Below are 5,288 nucleotides of genomic sequence, written 5' to 3'. Positions count from 1 at the left end.
AATGATCACACAGGTCAAAATGTTTTACTTCACTTTTTTACAACTTTGGAATCTAAACTGGAAATCGATAAGAATTTAAATCAATAAGCAGAAGCAGAATCGGAATGGATAAAATTAAAACAATACCAAACCCTAGCCACATGTTGTGACGTTCACTGGTTTATGAGCATTTTATGAACACTGATCAGCTGATGGCAAAATTAAAAAAAGAGGGTTCTTTGGCGCAACTTGCACACCCATGGCCATACTGAGAGAGTACGTTCCAGTATTCTGAAAAGACTAAAGATTTGTTTTCTTTTCAATGTTTGCTTTGTTTGCCTAAAATGAACCATATCATAGCCTTCAATATATCTTTCAAAAAATAACTTTGTAACTTTTAAACAAGTATTAAAATGAGTTCAATGTAGCTGTAGGAGTATAAAAAAATTATAAAATTGATTATCTTCATTCAGTTGTTCCATTTCTATAGGTAACATAAAAGCTCTTAATTCCAAAGATAATACAAGCTAAGCAGTGTATTCAGTAGGTTGCATTAGTGGCATAAGGTATTGTAAATATACAACAATGTGACAATAAAACAATGCATTTACTTTGATACTTAAGTACTTTTAAAAGCATGTACTTTCGTACTTTTACTTAAGTAAAAACCTGTCTTTACAACTTTCACTTGTAGTGGAGTAGTATTTGACCAGTAATATCTGTACTTTCACTCAAGTAATGCAGCTGTGTACGTTCCCATAATGTTTGCAAAATGATTTGTATAATTTGTATAACCAATATTTCTTTTTAAAACATTAAAAAAACTGGACATCTTGAAAATTCAGAAATAACATTTTCATAACTTAATGGGAACATTAGCAAAACATTCTTTGAACATATTTTTGTCGGCATGGGTACCCTCATGTTGCCAAAAAAACGTGCATTCTGACAAAATAAACATTTCCAAGCATATAACATGAAATACAAATAGTTAGACTATATAAGATGTTCTACTAGTACCTGATTATTAATTTTTTTTGGAGGTGCTTAACATTTTTATTTGGTAGACATTAAAAAAATTATAATAATAGTAAAACAGAGATACCATATAATCTAAAACCTTTGGTATCAAAGCTCTAGAATCTCGCACCTAGAATCGTGCCCAAAAAACCACACTGACCCTGGAGGAAGAAATTCCTTACATGTAGTGGGATGATGAATGGCTGTGAGGCCGGAACGCTTCCTCTGGAGGGGATAGAGATGCCAGAGTAATCGAAGACCACGGCCAGATCTTCTCCCTCAGGCTAATGGGCCAGAAAGCCACAGTCTAATTTTTAACAGACCTTTTGTTGCCTTGCTTCGGGCTCCTTGAGGAAACAAATAATGACTCCTCCGCTCACCCTAACGATCCATATCAACAGATCCGTAACATTCCTTAACGTGTAATGCTGATCACTGTGAACAGCTTGTGACTGATTCATAACGTTGAAACTGTGGCGTTTAGAGTGCTGGAAGGCATGAGGTGCATGAAAAAATTATGAAAAACTTTCATGTTAAAGAAGATTCACGGCTTATTCACATTTATGGGAAGCTACACCGCGAGGAGCTCAATGCAAAACTGATGTGAAGTTTAGTTTGAATAAATCTGCAAGCTGACCACACACTCATAAATCCATACAGATAGTGAATCCTCCACCATTTGGAAGGTGTGGGGTCGTCTTCATGACCCTCATTCAACATGCACTTCTGTGCAGAACTTCAAAAAGGTATAGGGGTGAAATATCATAGTGCCTGGAGCAGAAACCAGCCCGACATCCTGCATAAATTCCCTTTGATGTGCAACTTTGATCAGAACCAGATACTAATACTGCAACCGACATGCTCTCTGTTAGCTGCTGATTATGTAATAAATGTAACAAACTGCCACTGAGATGAACAGGAACACTAACGGAAGGATTCTGCCAGTATTACTGACTTACGCTGCCTTCAAGCTTCCCAGCTAACAGGGAACGCTCTCACAACTTTCATGGACATTTTTTAAAAGTTATATAAATGTAAGGACAAAAGGTTTTTAATGTTTATAGAACATTCTTAATATGTGATACATTCTGATAAATATTCTGATAGCCTTCATTCTCATAACTTTGAAAGAAAATGTTCTGAGATCAACATTCTCAAAACTCCCTTATGATATTGTTTGTACTTGAGGAAAATTCTCAAAATGTTAAGAAAACGTTCTTCAAAAATTATCAAAGGGTCCTTTTGTTGTTATTTGTGCTTAATGAACGTTTCAAGAAATGTTTTTGTAACCTTTAAATAACATAATCACAACAATAAAACTGGACATTTTAACGTTCCTAGAATGTTAAAAATAAATGTTTAAATAACATTATATTTTAGGTGAAACTAAAGTTAGTAAGATGTAAGAAACGTTGTAGGGACCTTTAAATAATGTTCTAATCATGACGAGAAAACTGGACATTTTAACGTTCTTAGAATATTAAAAATAAACATTCAAGTAATGTTATATTTTCGGTGAAAATAAAGTTATGTTGTAAGAATAGTTTTTTGTAACTTTTAACATTCCAACCACGACAAGAAAACTGCACATTTCAATGTTTTAGAATCATTTCAAAACAGTGTTCCCACAATGTTTTTATATCCTAAATTTGTTACCTGTGTGTGCACCTGAAACTCCAGCTTCTGATTCGATATGCCATGCATTCAAGTCTGAATTATAATACACAATTAGCCTAAACAAAATGGATGACTTGACAAAAACATTGTTCTACTTTTGAAACACACCAAAAGTTAACAATGAAAACCATTTCTATTGTTTATGTATGGTAATAAATAAAATAGAAATCAAATGACAGTGATGGTCTTGTCATTGCCATGTTGCACATTAACATACTCCTTCCATTGTCACATCTCAGCAACTCTTGAGTATCCCGCTTGTACTGTACTGTAAATACAACTTTGCTTGGTCATTCATGTGGATGGAACTCGTAAATACGATATTTCAGACTTCACTTGAAGTCTACATGAGTATTCATTAAAACAGAAGCTCCTCCCAGACACTGATGGTGCAAACGGCCCTTAATTTCAAAACAGTGTTCCCACAATGTTTTTATATCCTGTGTATGCACCTGAAGCTCCAGCTTCTGATTCGATATGCCATGCATTCAAATCTGAATTATAATACACAATTAGCCTAAACAAAATGGATGACTTGACAAAAACATTGTTCTACTTTTGAAACACACCAAAAGTTAACAATGAAAACCATTTCTATTGTTTATGTATGGTAATAAATAAAATAGAAATCAAATGACAGTGATGGTCTTGTCATTGCCATGTTGCACATTAACATACTCCTTCCATTGTCACATCTCAGCAACTCTTGAGTATCCCGCTTGTACTGTACTGTAAATACAACTTTGCTTGGTCATTCATGTGGATGGAACTCGTAAATACGATATTTCAGACTTCACTTGAAGTCTACATGAGTATTCATTAAAACAGAAGCTCCTCCCAGACACTGATGGTGCAAACGGCCCTTCACAGCAAGTCAGGAACATGTTGAGTTATTTCCTTTGACTTAATCCTGCTTACAAGACTTCCATCTATTCTCTTTTAATGAATGCACCCAAATATTATAGCCTCAGTGTCTGTGATTATCCCTGTAAAGCTCCATGATAGATATCTAATGATCAGTGAGTATAATCTTCACAGAGCTGATGTTATTTCAGGAACAGTTCACATCATTACACACATTATACTGCCAGTTTGCAACACACATCTTTCTGGAAGGATTCTGGACTAATGGGGCATCTGGGGCATTACAAACCATGTGACATATAGTCAGCATCTCTGTCAGTTATGCAAAGCTCCACAGGTGATGGAAAATCCAATCTAGATCTCGACAGCAATACAAGAGACGTCTGTGAAATGAATTAGGTCAAAATGCAGTTCCTGTGGGAGATCTCTTATTATTAATAATGAAAATTCAAATCCTGTGTCTAATATGGTTAAGCAGTCATCATCTTTCTAAATGTAAATCATTCATCATGCATTTAAGAGGCCAGTGGCCTATTATTAATAATCATTAACAAGTGTTTAAAGTGATTTCAGAATAATGTGTTTAGTTACCGGTGTCCCTGTGTTAATATACTGGTCATTTTCCTGCAAGTTTAAAACAAACAAACAAACAAAAAAACTCTAACACAACATAATGGTTAAATAAGCTTAAACTGATTTGATGGTTTAGGGTGACCTAGCTGGTTTCCTAACCTGGCCAAACTAGCTGTTAGCCAGTTTAATCCAGTCTCTGGTCCTCTAAAGTCAGCCAACAGAACATCCATGGAATCTTTCCAATGCAAAAAAGCTCTTATATGTATGTATGTAATTATTTTGATTATTAAAATATTCTTCACACTAAGAAAAAAAAGGTTAATTCACTTTTAAAAATAAAGGCTCTTTATTGGTGTTAATGGCTCCATGAAGATGTCAATGTTTAATGTCAATGGAATCTTTCCATTGCACAAATGGTTCTTTATAGTGGTTCTTTAGATTATTAAAATGTACTTCACACAAAGAAAATATTTTTTTAAAGAACTGATCAGTGAAAGGTTCTTTGGGGAACCAAATGGGGAACCAAAAAAATAAAAATTATATATATATATGTAGCGTCTGGACCACTCAAACACACAATATATATTTTGTTAGCTAGATTTAACAAATACTCTGTAACACCCCAGGAAGCCACTGGACCTTATCTCTTTTATTGTAGGATTTTTCACAACGTGCCACAGAAACTGAGGACTCTACCTCAATGGGCTTCAGAAGGAATGTGAACAAGGTAATGCTTTAAACCCTTCACATAAATTACAGCCAGTCCTGTGCCTGTATTAAAGGGGTCCTATTATGCTTTTTCACTTTTTAAATTTTAGTCAGTGTCTCGTGTGTATGTTTGGGCATAAAAAAGATCTAGAAAGTTACAAATCTCAAAGTCCACTCCAAAGGGAGATATTTAGTTTTTAAAAAAACAATTTTCAAGAACTACAGCAAACGGCTCGTTTGGACTACAGCGTTTGTTTTCCGGGCTTTGTGATATCACAAAGCGGCTCATTAGAATTTCATTACAAAGAATTCCCGCCTACAGAAATTCGAATGGTTGGGGGGTGGGGAGGGGCGAGGTTGTGGTTAGAACGCTTGGTTGAGTGAGCGCATGAGACGAGACGACGAAGAAGAAGAGCTGTTGTAGAGTTAGTGCATCAGAGAAAACCAAGAAGACGAGCTGATGTGCT

Source organism: Sinocyclocheilus grahami, unplaced genomic scaffold (assembly GCF_001515645.1).
Source record: "Sinocyclocheilus grahami isolate Dianchi unplaced genomic scaffold, SAMN03320097.WGS_v1.1 scaffold1263.1, whole genome shotgun sequence".
Lineage (NCBI taxonomy): Eukaryota > Metazoa > Chordata > Actinopteri > Cypriniformes > Cyprinidae > Sinocyclocheilus > Sinocyclocheilus grahami.
Note: the sequence above shows the minus strand (reverse complement) of the source record.